Source organism: Sorex araneus, chromosome 4 (assembly GCF_027595985.1).
Source record: "Sorex araneus isolate mSorAra2 chromosome 4, mSorAra2.pri, whole genome shotgun sequence".
NCBI lineage: Eukaryota > Metazoa > Chordata > Mammalia > Eulipotyphla > Soricidae > Sorex > Sorex araneus.
The window spans coordinates 100,438,521-100,456,082 of record NC_073305.1 but is presented as its reverse complement, the minus strand read 5'-3'; the positions used below and the strand labels follow the sequence as shown (position 1 = coordinate 100,456,082).

The 17,562-nt window shown below is 37.0% G+C and overlaps 1 protein-coding gene and 1 pseudogene across 26 annotated transcripts in view; one reads left to right on the top strand and one right to left on the bottom strand.

Moving 5' to 3' along the window:
* Positions 1–17,562, bottom strand: part of RIMS1 (regulating synaptic membrane exocytosis 1) — a 512,610-nt gene that overhangs the window by 336,400 nt on the left and 158,648 nt on the right. The gene's annotated exons all lie outside the window — the stretch shown is intronic.
* On the top strand, positions 3,110–3,214 carry LOC129404766 (U2 spliceosomal RNA; annotated as a pseudogene).

The window sequence follows — 17,562 nt, the reverse complement described above, 5'->3', positions numbered from 1 at the left end:
AAATTTAATAATATGTTAAATATTAATGATTTCTCTGTAAGAATAAGAACCTTTAAAAGCAAAAGATGAAAAGGCCGTGTACATATCTGTGGGTCTATATGCCAAAATATATAATGAAGGTTTGGGTTTTGATTGTATTATGTATAAATTAAGCTTCCTGAACAGGTTTAATAAAACATAGATTTCAATAGCAATTTTGCAATTAAGTAGGATTTTTAAATATGAGTTTTTTAAAGTTTTCATTTAGACGCTGTGATTTTTATACTTGTTGAACTTTGAGGGACATCAATTGTTGCTTTCAGTTTCACTACCTTGTGTGTCATCTTTAACACTTACCCCATATTCCCTCCCATCTCCAACCCTTGCTCCTGGCCAGTATCATTTTTAAAACTCTTTTTTTTTTATTGAATCACTGTGAGATATACCCTTACAAAGCTGTTCATTATTATTTTTCAGTCATACAGTGTTCCAACACCCATCCCTCCACAAGTGTACATTTCCCAGCACCAGTGTCTCCAAGTTCCTTCCCATTACCCCCATCCCCTGCCTGCCTCTATGGAAGGTGCTTTTCTTCTCTGTCTCTGTCTGTGTCTCTGTCTCTCCTGGTGGGCATTGTGGTTTACAATATTGATATTGAAAGGCTACCAAAAATATCCCGTTACCTACTTTTAACCATCAGATTGTATCAAGCATGATCATTCCCAGGTATTATTGTCATATTGGTCTTTTTGGTCTTTTATCTGCCTTACATATCCTCAGCCCCACACACATTTATGGTGAGTCTCTTAACCCCTGGTTTCCCTAGCCATGGATATTAGTATACTACCAGTAGCATTTTAAAGTTTAATTATGGTAGTGTGGGCTCCTTGCTTATGGTGGTATGAAATCTCGTGTTTTAGATACATGGATACTTCACCTCGTACACTATCTCCATATTTCTTGAAGACTTTCTCTTTCTGCTTCCCTCTTCCATTTCCTTTTACCTTTGACATCATTGTTTCTGTGATCTACAGTCATTACACCCCAACCCCACCTTTGTTATACTATTCTATACACTACTGATTAGTGAGAGCATCCAGTATTTAACCTGTCCTAACTTCACTTAACTAAGATCATTCACTTCCATCCAAGTTGAAACAAACTTCATGTTCCGCCCTCAGAGATCTCTCCTACCTGTGCTCAAGAGACCATATGAAGTGCTAAGAATAGATCCAGAGTCAGCTGCATGTAAGGTTAAGTGCCTTATCCATTGTTTTATCAGCCTTTAATAAGATTTTTAACTGAGTTGTTTCTCAGAGTTCCATTAAAAAGTCATGACTAGCAGAAGTAATTATATTGGTAAATAAAGTTTGGATGTAATAAATTAGTCAGAAAAGTGAAATCACTTCATATTACTTCTCATAACATTACATTTGATCACTTTATCGTTAACCTGAATATTCTCAAAAGAAAAACAATTTCAAGATTAAATATTTTTTTCTTTTTCCTTATGGTATTTGGGATACATGGGACAGTGATTGGGGTTTACTCTTGTCTCTGTGGTCAGAAATTACTCTTGGTAGACTCAGAGAACTAACCAAATGGAGTAACAGGGATTGAACCCAGGGTGACTACATGCAAGACAACTCTTTACCCAGTTGTTACTGTTCCAGCCCCTAAAGTTAAATCTAACATTCTAAAAAGCACACGTGCTTTTAAAAAAGATCAATGATTTAACAATAAAATTGCATTGTGTTATAAATCATATTGAGTTTTAATACTGATGAGTTTTGATATTCACATACTCTTTACACAATAGGTCTTGAGGAATTTTCTTTTTTGTGGGGGGATTTGTGCCCCACTTGTCATTGGTGCATAGGACTTACTCCTAGCTCTGTGTTCAGGGATCATTCCTGGAGGTGCTCATTGGACCAAGAACAGTGTCACAGAGCAGGAGTTAACTGTTTTCAAGATGAGCACCTTTACCCAATGTACTCTCCCTAAAATTTTTTGATAGTATTATACAGTTTATATGAAACATTGACAGATAATAGTTAAATATTTTATAAAGATTTTTCCTAGATATATAGAGAGAAGATAAAAATAACAGGCACTAAAAACTTTATTTCTTTATCATATCCCTTTCTTTTTCTTTTTTTAAGAGTGATAGTTTTGGCAGAACGGAACTTGCCTTTTCAGGAATTTCTTATTTGCATTCACAGTGATTTTGCATCCGTGATGCAAATGATCTTGCAAGTGTGTGTGTGTATGTGTGTGTGTTCTGTTCTGTGATTATGGCATTACACACCAAAGATTCTAAGTTGAAACATGGTAAAAATTATAATTAGTACCAAGTGGGTGTAGTGTAAAAGCTAAAAAAGCAAAGCAGAAAAGTTGAAATCCATTTTCATTTTCAACTCAGGTGTTATCTAAAGCCTGCTTTTGGATGATTTCTAATTATTAAATACATGTTCTCTAATTTTTTTCAAAATGATTAACAATGCCAAATAAAATGTTCTTTTTTTTCCTCTTAGTAGTTGCTCTTTTCTTCCTTTTCCAGTTTAGGATAATAATCTATACTTAGGGATTTCAAATAATTTAACCTAGTTTATCTCAAAGAATTTTTATAATAGACTTGTCTTTCTCTTTTTTGTCCCGTATTTTCTTCCTTTGGGACTACATGTAGAGTTTTCAGGGAACAGAACTCAGTGTCAGGAACAGAACTCAGGCTCCTGCACGCAAAGAAAGTGCACAGACCACTGATCTCCCTCTCTCTCTCTCTCTCTCTCTCTCTCTCTCTCTCTCTCTCTCTCTCTCTCTCTCTCTCTCTCTCTCTCTCTCTCTCTCTCTCTCTCTCTCTCTCTTTCTGGCTCCTCTCACTTTATAAAGGCTCTTAACATGCAGAACATAGCAGAATACTTAAAATTGGTTAACAGGATTTCTCCGAGTGGTAAGTGAGGAAGACAAAAAATTATGACACCAAGGGCGTGAGAGTTAGAGCAAATACTGGAGGACATGCACAGCATATACCTGGGTTAAAACCCTGGCACCCCAAAGTCCCCTAAACACCACTAGGTGTGGCCCTGATGGCACCTGGGGCTGCTGTACCCAGCCCCAAATAGTTTGTAGAATAGCTTCTTGGCATTTTTGCTAGGATAAAATATAGTGTCTGTTTTTATCAGTTTAATGTCTGATACATCATCAGTCGAAATACTTTCTTGAAAGGGCATTCTGTGATATTATTAGTGAGTGAAAGAAGAAATGTTATTTTAATATTTAAATTATTTGAGATAAATATATAGTTTTTGTAACTAGAAATCATCAAGAACAAATTTCAAACAATATCTGAATTGAAAACAAATTTCAACTTTTCTACTTTTCTTTTTCATCTTATATTACTACATTCACTTGGAGAAGGCCTGTGAACCTATTTTCTAATTATTTCACAATATGCTGCATGATAAACTTGATGATATAAAAGCAATGACAATTCCTAGAAATATCTTAGAGATAGACCAAATTAGGCTGTTATTTATTTGAAATTCCTAAGCATAGCATATTAATCTCAACTGAGAGAAAAAGAAATAAAATGCTATATAGAGAAGATGTGCAAAGTGTTTTAAAGTTGGCAATAATTTAAAATACAGGATACAAAGGTCTGTTAATAATCTCATCAAAATAAATCATAAAACATACAGTAAATGCTCTCCATAAATATTAGGTACAATAAGGTAGGAAATACTGACATAAAATATATTGTGTATATTTTATGACATAACCTTATGTGTATAGTGAGGATAAGAGTAATTTTTTCTTTATTTGAAGTTAAAAAATCCTTAATAATTAAAGAAATTAATCAGAAATCTAAGCTACAACAGATAGAACGATACTTTCAAAACTTTCCTAAGATATAACTATAATCTTTCTCCATTAAAGGAAAGTTCCTGATTAGTAAAATATTGTGTCTGAACTGTTAGGAATGTTCTGCGGAAGGCATAAATTGATCACCTTTGACTATATTAACATTATAAAATATATAATCTGGTTTGACATGGTAACAGCTTAGGAAAACTTTGATGAGAGAACTGATAGTACATGTTGTATTAAAATATGCTCATCTTGAAAGGAAGTTTCTATGATACTCAGAAGCACTGTAACTATAAAGTGACAAAATATAATATAAAAGGGATGTCTGGAAATCCCTGCTACAGGTTCTATAGATGGAACTTTCCATTATGAACCGGAAGTTAAATATGAAGTAGTTTGGGCCTTTGGGTTTTGAACATGTCAACACAAATTTTTCTTCTGACAGTCTGCAGTTTCTTTTATAGGACAAATCAATTAACCTTACTATAACTTGATTTATTTATAGGTTCAAAAGAATGATAGAGGGGCTGGAGTAATATCATTCAAAAGAATGATAGAGGGGTAGAGCATGTGCCTTGCATGCATCTGATCCATGTTCAATTCCCAGAATCCCATATGATCCTCTGAGCACTGCCAGGAGTAACTCCTGAGTCCATGAGCCAGGAGTAACTCCTGTGCATTGCCTGGTGTGACCCAAAAAGCCAAAAAAAAATGAAAAGAGAAAGAAAGATTGAATGGCAGGTAATGTACCTGCCTTATATGCTGCTGACTCGGTTTTGATCCCCAGCACCACATACGATCTCTGAAGTCCTGCCAGAAGTGATCTGTGAGCACAGGGCCAGGTGTAATCCTTTAGACAATTGGATGTGCCCCCAAACAAAAATCAATAACAAAAATAAACTCAAATGATAAAGGGCCTAGAATATATAAAAAGATAGGTGCTCTCTGCTTTGTTTTGTGCTCAATATGTGCTCAGAGGTAATGAAAACATATAAATGTAAATGATCCACACTCCTTGGTCATTAATGCATGTGGCCAGTTTATACTTGGGTATATAGAGGAAATAGGTTGTAGAGAATGCAGTCATATCATTTCGGGTCAAAGAGATAGCAAAATGGGTAGGGCTTGAATGCTGCCAACGCTGTGATATCAACCATCACATGTGGTCCCCTGAGCACTGTCAGGAGTGATCCCTGAGTGCAAACCCCTAAGCACAGACAACTTTAATTTAAAAAAAAAGTATTTGCTGGGTACATAACTTAGTGGTAAAGCACAAATTTACGTTTATGAGGTCCTAGGTTCTGATCCCCAGCACCATAAATAATAATGATAATAGGAAAAAAGATATAATTTATTACGAGATGCTAATTCACAAATAAAGCTTCATTAAACCATAAATTTAAATATCATCTGATAAAGAGAAGGCTGAATCTTACACTTCTGATTTTGAACTAATACCTACTCTCCTTTCATTTGAAATAATTGAAGTTATCCTTCTGATATCATTTAGAAGATGCCCAGATATCACTATACTATATATACTAGTTTAATCCAAATGATTTTCCAAAACCTCTCTGAATCACCCAGAAATTAATAAAAGTCCGGTAAGATATGGTGGCATTATTACATTCAGAAAAGGAACCAATGCAAAGACTTCCACATTACATTATAGGTTGACTTTGTCAGGTACTGCCAGTATTCAAGTTTCTTTTTCTAATCAAATGGCTGTGTGCAGTCCTTCAGCTAGAAAGACTGACAGAAATATCAAACTACCTTTTATTATTTCCAAACTTAAAAAGTTATAGACAAGGAAATCCTTAAAGTGAGTGCCTATTTACATACACACAAATGTTACGATAGCATAGCGGGTAGGGCATTTGCCTTGCACGCGGCCGACCGGGGTTCGATTCCTCCATCCTTCTCAGAGAGTCCGGCAAGCTACTGAGAGTATCTTGCCCACACAGCGGAACCTGGCAAGATACCCATGGCATATTTGATATACCAAAAACAGTAACAAGATATCTCACAATGGAGATGTTATTGGTGCCCGCTCGAGCAAACTGATGAACAACAAAACGACAGTGCTACAGTGCTACCTATTTATATATTTGTGTATACTGAATTATATTTAGGTATTGTCACTACCACTGTCATCCCGTTGCTCATCAATTTGCTCGAGTGGGCACCAGTAACATCTCCATTGTGAGACTTGTTACAATCTTTGGCATATCGAATATGCCACGAGTAGCTTGCCAGGCTCTGCTGTCAGGTGTAGGTGAGATACTCTCAATAGCTTGCTGGGCTCTCCAAGAGGGGTGGAGGAATCAATCCTGGGTCAGCCACCTGCAAGGCAAAAGCCCTACCCACTGTGCTAGCGCTCCAGCCCATACACATATTTAATATATTAGCCAAGAGATTTAAACTGTAGTTCAAGAGTTCTATGACACCACAGAAATCCCTCAGAGTTGAAGAGTTCTTATTTTTAAAAATGAGATGGGACTGAAGAGATAGTACAGTGGATAAGGCGCTTGCCTTGCATATGGTTGACTGGGTTCAATCCCTGATATGTCTATGGTTCACTGAACTCTGCCAGGAGAGAGCCTCAAATATAGAGCCAGAAGTAAGTCCTGAGCACTACCATGTACATTCCCAAAGCCAAAAAAAAAAGAAAGAAAGAAAGAAAGAAAGAAAGAAAGAAAGAAAGAAAGAAAGAAAGAAAGAAAGAAAGAAAGAAAGAGAGAAAGAAAGAAAGAAAGAAAGAGAGAAAGAAAGAAAGAAAGAAAGAAAGAAAGAAAGAAAGAAAGAAAGAAAGAAAGAAAGAAAGAAAGAAAGAAAGAAAGAAATTAAACAAATGAACAATAAAAAACATTGGAGAATATTGGTCTAAAGTTAGGGTTCAAAATCTGAAGAGGTTTTTTCATTTCTAAATACCACATTATAATATCACAATGGAGACGTTACTGGTGCCCACTCAAGCAAATCGATGGGCAACATGATGACAGTGACAGTTACAATACCTAAAAATAATTCAGTATGCACAAATACATAAATAGGTAGCACTGAAGCACTGTCATTTTGTTGTTCATCAATTTGCTTGAGCGGACACCAGTAACGCCTCCATTGTGAGACATCTTGTTACTGTTTTTGGCATTTCGAATATGCCATGAGTAGCTTGTCAGGAAAGACTGTGATTGTTATTTAGAATGCCCTGCTTTTGCTTTCACATTGCTCTAAGTAACAGATGGTTGGGAACAGTAACTGAACACCTGGGTCTGTCTTCACTAGTCTTCCAATGGAATAACCAATTATGCAAAAGCAAACATGATGAATGAGAAAATACAACTCAGAAAAATAAAGATAACGTTATTTTATTTTTCATTTTGAACACAAAACAATTCAAAGATATCAAGCACTTTATAGTAAAACCTGAAAGTAGAAAATCCATACTTTCAATATTCCTTGTGCAAGCAAAGCTAATTTGCAATGTCTATGAGTATAAATTTTTTTTTAATTTTATTGAATCACCATGTGGAGGGTTACATAGTTCTCAGGATTATGTCAGTTATACAATACTCAAACACCCTTCCCTTCACCAGTGCCCCTATTCCATCACCAACCACTCCAGTATACCTCCCGCCCTTGTAAGTGATAAGTTTCACTTCGTTTACGCTTTATCTTGGTTACATTCTATGTTTCAACACATAACTTGCTATTGTTGCTGGGGTTTCCCCCCAAAAAGAAAAAGACAGTCCTACTGTCAAGGAAGCATTTGGTAGTTCTCCGTTGCTGAGAATGTAGAGATATTAAGTCCCGCTGTTTGTTACATAACTTTTCTATTTTTTTCCCCCCTCGTCCCGCGCCACCGAGTTCATGCCTGTTTAGTAATCACCACGCTGCCTGACAAAGGGAAAAAAAAAAACGAAAAAGATGGTTATTTCCCGTCATCAGCTGGCGTGGGGCTCTAGCTTAGTTGATAGTCTGGTAGAAAGTCTGCAAGCAGTTTCTGGAACCAAAAGTAGTGCGCTGGTATCGGCCCCGGCTCGAGATTCCACCAGTGTCCCGCTGTTCCATGTACATAATAATTTATTCCCTTGTATCCCATTCCTATGCCACCAGGTCCGTGTCAACTTAATGGACATCGTACTATGGTTAACACCACGCCGCGTTTCTTCCCGAGAAAGAAGGATATTTCTTCTCAGCTAGCGTGGGGATATGGCTTAGTTCAATCTAGAGAGATGGCTACCACTTTGATTGCCTTCAATATTTCAACAAAAGACTTACTATTCTTGTTAGGATTTCCAACCAAAGTCCGACCCATTAAAAAGGAACCATTTCATATTGCTGATGATTAGATGATATTAGGTCACGCGGCCATAGCAGCAGCCGCGCGGTTTTGGGTTTCTGTATAAAGTCCAGGGAAAGTACAGCCAGAAATTACATGTCACTACAAACTTTTACCCTTTTTTGGTCCCCCCAAAGCCCAACCCATTACTAAGGAACTATTTCATATTGCTGATGATTAGATGACATTAGGTCGCGCGGCCACGGCAGCAGCTGCGTGGTTTTGGGTTTCTGTATAAAGTGCAGGGAAAATTCTGCCTGAAATTCTATCGCTACAATATTTTACCCTTTTATGGTGCTCATAAGATGGGAAAACCTAGAGAGATACCGGGCCCCCGCAGGGGCAGCCTGGCGGAACCGCTCAGTTCACATACTGCAAGTTTTTCAGTGGGCTGCTGGTGTCCAAAGTAGCTCTTTTGGCCTCCTCGGTCATACTGGAGCAGCGGGCGCGGCGAGTGGGCTATGAGTATAAAATTGAAGGCACTGGCTTCTATTCTTTTTTTTTTTTAATCAAAGTAAAGATGAAAACTTTGTCAGAGAAAGTATGTTGTAATTTATATGACCCAATATTTCTTTGTCTTTTCTTATTAGTGGAGTCATTAATTCTGCCTACCAACAATTGCCTTAATTATGCATTTAATTAATGCACTTTGAACACTGGACTCATATTAAATAGATCTATTTAACATAAACATGTTTTGTTACAACTTTATTTGGGATAGTAAAGTTAATTACAGTCTACTGGTATTTCTAAATAGATTTCTTTTTAATGTAAACTAACAGGGCCAGGGAAAGAGTTCAAGTGGCAGAGAGAATGCTGAGCATGTTCAAGACCCTGCATTTGATCCCCAGTACTTGGAGGCCTCTAAGCCTCCCCAGTCATTGCACTGAAGGTATTTGCAAATGGTGTATATAAACAATTAACAAAATGCAAATTATGTACTGCCAAATCACAACATCACATAAAGTGGTAGATATAAAAAAGAATATGTTTCCTAAGCTGCTTCAGATGCTGAACCACTCTGGGGATACTAAGTTAAGAAGGTCTTTTTCCAAGAGGTAACAAGGTGTTTCAATGCTTCACAATATAACTTACTTATAGATAAAGCTATGAGCTTTCCCTGAATACCAAAGATCATCTGGATCCTGCTAAAATGTCAACATATTTTGATCAAATTATTTGCAGTTTTATCACACTGTCAAAATGAGTGTTGTAACCAAACTAAAGAGAAAATAAAGTGAAATTTATCAGCTACACAGGCGGGGTGGGGGGCTGGGAATTGGGGGGGTGGGGGGTAGGTTTACTGTGGTTCTTGGTGGTGGAATATGTGCACTGGTGAAGGGATGGGTGTTTGAGCATTGTGTAACTGAGACTTAAGACTGAAAGCTTTGTAACTTTCCACATGGTGATTCAATAAAAATAAATTTAAAAAAAAATTAAAAATGCATTTTTATATTGTGAAAAAAAAGAGTGTTGGGTAGAAAGGAAGATTCACTCTTCAAAAGATTAACAATTTTCGCTCTGAATTTGTAGGAGTATGATATATTTGTATCTTATTGTTTTTCTTTTCATTATTGAATTCACTGTATCACTTTCATCCTGTTGCTCATAGGTTTGCTCAAGCGGGTACCAGTAATGTCTCCATTGTGAGACTTGTTACTGTTTTGGCATATCGAATACGCCAGGGGTAGCCTGCCAGGCTCTACCGTGCAGGCCAGATACACTAAGAAGCTTGCTGGGCTCTCTGAGAGGGACGGAGGAATTGAACTCGCATCGGTCACGTGCAAGATGAACGCCCTACTCGCTGCGCTATTGCTTCAGCCCAATTATTGAATTATAGTATATATAATCAGTGTAATGTTTAGCCTGAGAAGTTTCTCAGTATAGGCATGGTGCTAACTCACACTGATATTCCTAAAAAAAGTAGTGTTTTCATTTTAAAAGGAAAAATATTTAATGAATGATCATATTTGGGGGAAGAAATTCCAAATTTGTTTAAAATAACACTCCTAATTAGAATAAACTATATTTCAAGTAATAAAGTGCAAGTACATCAGGTAAGACCTAAAGAGGAACCATCTAAAACAATCATTGCATAAGAATTCTCATTACTCTCCCAACTTAGGCGATTGGAAAACACCTCATTATGATAAATTGAAGAAATCCCAACACAAAGTACATCAGAGCCTGTTATAAACCTCATTCTCAGGAGATCTCTGCAAAACACAGAGCAGCTAAAGATGCCCTAGTTATTTCTAAAGTACTTACACTCTGAGTGCTTGTCCTTTAAGAATACTGCTTTTTTCAACACTCCTTTCATGATCATAACTGTTGATCTGCCACAGAACTGACCTCAATATTTTCTCCCTTGAGAGTCTGAATAATGAATGTTAAGCAAACACTGATTTTTAAATAACCATCTTTTCCCATTTAACCCAGAATTTACAGATGCACAATGTTCTAATTTGAACTTTTAAATTAAAGGTGATTAGACCCTATAAGCTTTAAGATGACATAAGTATTTGAAGGATATTCTTACATTTAAACAGCAACTGGATTCTGAAAGACGTTTTCCTGAAGGGTTGAGTACTATCTTTATGTCGTTCTTCTGTGACAGTGCTTACAAATGATCACATATTATCAAATGTCTCTTTTTAAAAGGAGACCATTCATTTTAAGAAATACCTCTATGACATACTGTAATAACACATCTACACTTTTAATCTTCCTTACTAAAGATTTGCATAGTGTTTTTCTGGAAATTAGGGGAAAAGTTAATGTACTTTTATTTAACAAAAACCTAAATAAACACATACTTTCAGGGTCTGGAGCACTAACACAGGGGTTAAGATATCTGCATTACATACAGCTGATCCCAGATGAATTCAAGCACCACATGGTCCTCTGAGCACTGTAGGGGGTAGTCCTGGAGCACCATGGGGCCATGGCATGGGTCATCTTGAGCATCCACATCACAAAGCCACAGAACCTCAGTGATTAGTCTTAACATGAGACCTGAGGTTCTCTTAGCCATAAATAGTTGAATGGACCCCCCCCCCCCGCATCCCAGTTAGCTGAGCAACTCTTGGGAAGACCACAAATTAAATGCAAGAAAACAAAACCTTTTATTTTTCTCAAAATCTTAAGAGGCTGAGATTCTGGTTTTCACATCAATAACAAAAGAAGTATTTCTGACATCTGTTATGCACAGAATTCCTTCCTCACTCCTCCCTCTCTCACTCCCTTCTCTTCCTTCCTTCCTTCCTTCCTTCCTTCCTTCCTTCCTTCCTTCCTTCCTTCCTTCCTTCCTTCCTTCCTTCCTTCCTTCCTTCCTTCCTTCCTTCTCTAGCTATGCTCAGGGGTACATCAGAAGCCCACACCCCCTCCCTCTCTCCCTCCCTCCCTCTCTTCCATCCTTCATTCCTTCCTTAGTGTTTGAGTGACATCTAGTTATCCTCAGGGGTTATTCCTTGCTCTGCATTTAGAAATTACTCCTGGCAGTACACAGAGAAATACACTGAATGCCAGGGATCAAATCCTGGTCAGCGCATGAAAGGCAAGTGCCCTACCCAGTGTACTATCACTCCAGTCCCAGAATGTCAGTTTCTTAAGAAATGAGTAACTGTAGGTGCAGTTCAGAACATCTATGCCAAGTGATGCAAAGCGCCAGAGGTAACTAGTGGTAATGTAGCTCCAGTAAACATAAGGGAACAGCTTTATTCATTTACAGTAATGGAGAGCTCTCAAATCAGCAACAATAGAAACATGAATTACTGAGGTGAAAACTGCTTCTTCTCTGAGAGAATAAGAACATAAAAGAGTCACTATTGACCAGCCAAGTCAAGCATTGCCTTAAAACTCAAATGATCTTTTCAAATCTTGTTAATACACTATATAATTCTGTCATCATTTATCTTTAACTCTTTGGGCTCTCTTCCTAAAATTCTACACACACAGAGTGGAAAACTGAAATACTGTGCCTTAGCTCAGCAAAAGCCCTGGATTACATTTCTCATTATGAGAATACCAAAGTGTTTTTAGAATCACCACATCCTTTTTTATGCCTGCCTATACACGCCCCCAAATGCCACTGAATCCTGACAAGTCATTTCCTTCTCCCAATGCCACCTGCTCTCTGAACACCCACCCACAAACTGCTAAAATCCTCCTGTCACCTCAGCCACATGCCAACCTAGATCACAGCCACTCCACACCCTTTAATTTCCAAACAGCTTTTGGATAGGGAAATATATGTATATTTCAGATCACATAGGATCTTATGATAGCAAAGGGTTACAGGAGGCCAGAGAGCTGGGAAGTACTTTAATATACTCCACTTTGTACAAATCACAGCTGCTGTTTCTGGTTCACATGTGATGCTTATTCAGACAGACTCCTAGGAGAAAGTTAAGTATAAGATGCTTTTATTCATCTATACACAGATACAAAGGTTATACCCATTCACCTACCCCATTAGAAATTGCCAAGTTGGCCACTTACACGTCTAGCATAAAAAAAGTTTTGTATATAAGTGACAACTTTAACAGCTCTTTAGGTGGTTTGTTTGAACCTCAAAGACACAATGGTTTTTGAAAAACATATCAAAATATTACCTTCCTTTAAACAACCATTTGCCTATTTATGTATTCTGGGTATGGCATTAAGTGCATCTGGTATAGTGCTATAGATGTGGTCAATGGTAATACGAAGACTCTTTCTCTGATACCAAATTATTAGGTATTAACATTTTACAAGATTTTACATTTCTTTCACTGTCAGAGTTATAGAACTGAGTCTGGAACTAGATCTGATTATTTTATAGGCTTTAGGACAAGTTGTAAACTTTGCATTCAGGTCTTTTCAGCTGTCTTTGTTGCTTCAATACCTAGTATAATCAATGAACAATGTGTACAGTTAAATAATGTGTACAAACTAGTGAATAAATAAATCGACAAGACTTTTCCAGCATACATGGCATTACTACACACTAAAAAGCTACTCACTTTTTTATTGAACTCCTTTTTCTCAACGACCTTTGAGAAATTAAGAGATGTTCACTTAAATTTCCGCTCTCATTGATAAATTAAGAGACCTTCCTCAATGTGAACATGGTACATCACAGTTTAAAACTAGCCCTGCCGCTCTGACTCTTTTGACTTGTAAAGACCAGAAACACATAATCCCTCGACCATCCTCATGCCCATGCTAAGAAAGTAACATTGAAGGAAATTCACATGCAACTTGTTGCCCTAACCTCTATATACGATTCTATAAATTTGAATACTCCAGAAACACAAATCCAAGCTTTTGTAGGCCTTCTGGGGTACTTTCTTGGGTTTAAATCTAGAAAATAATAATTGTCAACTTGTTTAGCTAAATTTGAAAGAGATCTGGTCATTTTTTCTGTACTTTAGTTTAATTTTATACTTTTTTGAGGGGGGCCACACCAAGCAATGCTCATCGGTGACTCCTGGCTCAGCACTCAGGAATTACTCTTGGCAGTACTCAGGGGATCATATGGAATGCCAAGGATTCAGCCTGGGTCAGCCACATGTAAGGCAAGCACTCTACCTGCAGTACTACCTCTCTAGCCTCCTTTGTTTTATTTTTAAAAATGGCCTTAGAATCCAGAAGTCTTTTCCACCCTAAATATTACCAAGATAAACACGGTTTCCTGCATGGTTCCTCTAGAGCAGTGGTGAGGGGATCTTTTTGCTGCTACTGGCCAGTTGGATATTTATAACACCTTCCATGGGTCATATGGTGCAGGGAAAGAAGTATGCACATCTCTTCTTCCATGTACTAGGGTCAGAACAAATGATTTCTCAGAGATTTTACGATACAATATCTATTCTAGAGCTTAATATTCTGCACAGACTAATCCGAAAATGTATTGCAAACTTTTCTGACTATAAACCTCTAATTGGAGTTATCAGAAATGTTCTGCAAAGCTACTCTTACTCTTCTCCTGAGTGAATAATTGAGTCTCTTGGGAAGTCATTGAAGTAATACGAATGCTTAGAATGGGAAGTTACAGAGGAAACCTGAATATTTAAAATTTCTTTATTTTAAATCTTTAAAAGGATTGAGTAACCTCACTGGTTCAGATACTAATTCCCAACTGTGGACACATTTTTTTTTTCCTTAAAGGCTTGAAAAGATGAAAGGAAAATTTGGGCCAAATCTCACTAATATCACCAGAAGCAAAAGGAGAAGAACTTGGACAGTGTTTTTATCAGTAATAAAATTGGAGGAGGTGTTCCAATGCCTTTAAATTATTAAAACAACTTAAATGTTTAATATTACCCTCTTAAATCTTCCATAAAAATCGACTTGTAAGTTAAACCTTTTTATTTGGGTTTTAATCAGATTTGTTTACTCCAACAGACATTGGAAGGTTAACATCACCATTTGTAGGTTATCTGATATGTTAAAATAACAAAAGCACTGAAAGTAATAATAGGGAACCTGCATTAGACCTTTGCCAAGGTAAGATTGTATAAGAAATTCTTTACATATATTTTCATTCCACTTTTACCTCAATTTCACATGGAGCTATTATTACCATTACCGTGCTCCCTGTCTTAGAGATAATAACATTAAGACAGAAACCTGTAGGGCATTTGCCTTGCACATGGCTGACCTTGGTTCGATTCCTCCGCCCCTCTCGAAGAGCCCGGAAAGCTACCGAGAGTATCTTGCCCACATGGCAGAGCCTGGCAAGCTACCTGTGGTGTATTCAATATGCCAAAAACAGTAGCAATGAGTCTCACAATAGAGATATTACTGGTGCCCACTTGAGCAGATCGATGAGCAATGGGATGAGAGTGATACAGTGATACAGTGAAACATGGTCTACTGAGGGTGATGCAAGGATTCAAACTAAGCAAAGTGGTTCTCAAGTCTTAACAACTGACAGTGGATGGATGGTTGGTTAAGTATAGCAACCAATTAGTGCTACTGGAAGTTGTTAGTTATGGTTGATAACACCCAAGTACATGCATTTTAAAAAAAGAAACTCATTTAATTGATTTCCTCCTTTTAATTACTAAATAGCTATGGTATTTAATTACTAAATGTCTTATGGAAGAGAAAGCAGTTGCCCTCACATTACTTCCCTTATAGCACAGGACCATGAGACAGGAAATGTGAAATCCTACACAGCTATTAACTTGTTAACTTGAAAATTAGTCAATTAAGATCAAAATATGTGGCTTAGTTTTCGAACTATAAAAACCATTTAAGCTAAATGATTGTTAATATTCCTTGTAGCTCCAAATCTTACAACTCTGTGGTCTCTCTGTTCTGTTTAATTATGATTCAGATAATGAAGAACAATTTTGTAGTCTCGTCATTTAAAAGTAGTGCTTTAAAAACCTAAGTAAGAATCAGACACCTGTTCAAGAAAAAAGTAATCTCTGAGATCAAACAAAAATTTTTCCAGTTACCAGTCTGAGAAATACTTAAGCCAAAAATTTAAAATCTTTTATTTTGAAATTATCTCTTGATTGTGAATTAGCTTTGTATTGAAGTAAAGTGATCTACTTTACTAAGTAGGTTAAGGTGTTTGCTTTGCACACAGGCTCTGTACCTTACACCAAATCTAGTCCCCTAAAACTAAACAGGAATGACCTCTGAGCATAGGGGCAGGAGTTAGCCCTGAGCACTGCCAAATGTGGCCCCCAAACAAATGAAAACCCTGGTTCACTAACTGTGAATTAGCCTTTATTATTAATAAAAATATTTACCATATATAGCAAGTAATATAGAGGACACTGAGTTAAACTATAATTTTACATAAGACATGCTTTTGCAGTATTTTATTAAGGGACATAGTTTTATATACATATACACTGCTTATCTGTAATTCAAATTTAACTTATCACCTGCATTTTATATGTTAAGTATACTTATAATGAATCACTAAGTTGAGGTGAAAACACTAAAACAAAATAAGACAATCAAAATGTCTGAACTGTTGAGTTTACTTTTGATGCGTACCAACATAAGGTATCAATTCACTTTTATGCTCCTCAAACATTTGTGCCTATTTAATAGCTAATAATCATTTCCATAAAGATTAAACTGCATTGCAGGTTACTAATCAAACATGCTATAGGAAGTAATGTATTCTAACACAACTTTTATAGGGCCAGGATTAATGCCCATTGGGATGAAACATATACCTGACATGTGATGCCCTGAGTTCAATCTCCAGCTTACCGCAGGGTCCCTCTGAGCATTGCCTGTGTAGCTCTGATGGTCCCCAACATCTCTGGGTTTGTGACACCACAACTCTCAGCCTAAATATGGAAGGAGCAGCTTGTGTAGCTGGGCCAAGTATTATGGGAGTGAACCACACACGCACACGTACTCGCACGCACAAACCACATACACACACACAAACACAGAGAAGTATACTTTTGTCCTATAAATTAGTTTTCACAGAGTTGCTGTTCATTAATCTCCTGAGGAATTTTAGTAAACTAATAGAAATAACAAGTGCATAAATAAAAAACCCAAAGCATTCAGCCACTGTATATGTGTGTGTGATATACCAGAGATGAAACACAGTTCTTACACATGTAAGGCCTGTGCTCTATCACTGAGTCATATCCCTAGGCCTATATTTGGTCATTTTGGAGATAAAGGATGACCCATGAAATGTATTATTGAAAAGATATATTACAAATTCCAAAATCTTTTTTTTTTTTGCTTTTTTTTAGGTCATACCTGGTGATGCACAGGGGTTACTCCTGGCTCTGCAATCAGGAATTACTCCTGGCGGAACCATATGGGATGCTGGGATTCGAACCCAGGTCTACCGTGTGCAAGGTAAATGCCCTACCCACTGTTCTATCACTCCAGCCCCCAAATTCCAAAATACTTAAGCATGCATATAAATGATAAAAATCAATCCCACAAAATTAAGTAATTAATTAAAAAATATAATCTACCTAGAATAGGGCAAACAATAGACAAGAACAGATTTTGTGAAATAAGAGTTCAACATCCATTCAAAACTCCTTACTGTACACTGAAATCATGAGAATACACACAGATGTCAAAAGAATTTTAATCTAGGTGGTTAGTAAATGAAAAGTAATTAATTAGGTACCACCGGGGAGGGAAAAAAATTGCTGTGAATTCAGAGTGGATGCTGGGAAAAAGCAACATCCAATACCAAACAACGGGAAGGCTAGGGAAGCCTAGAATGTTCTTTTTTTCCTTCTAATTTCCTGAAAAATGTTCATTTATCTCTTAGGCACCCAGTTCTGTCCCTCTTTTCAATAATGCACCATAACTGCATCTGCACAGATCTCCTGAGGCCTAGTCAACTGTTTCTCTCTTAGGATTTCTTAGTACTTCTCACA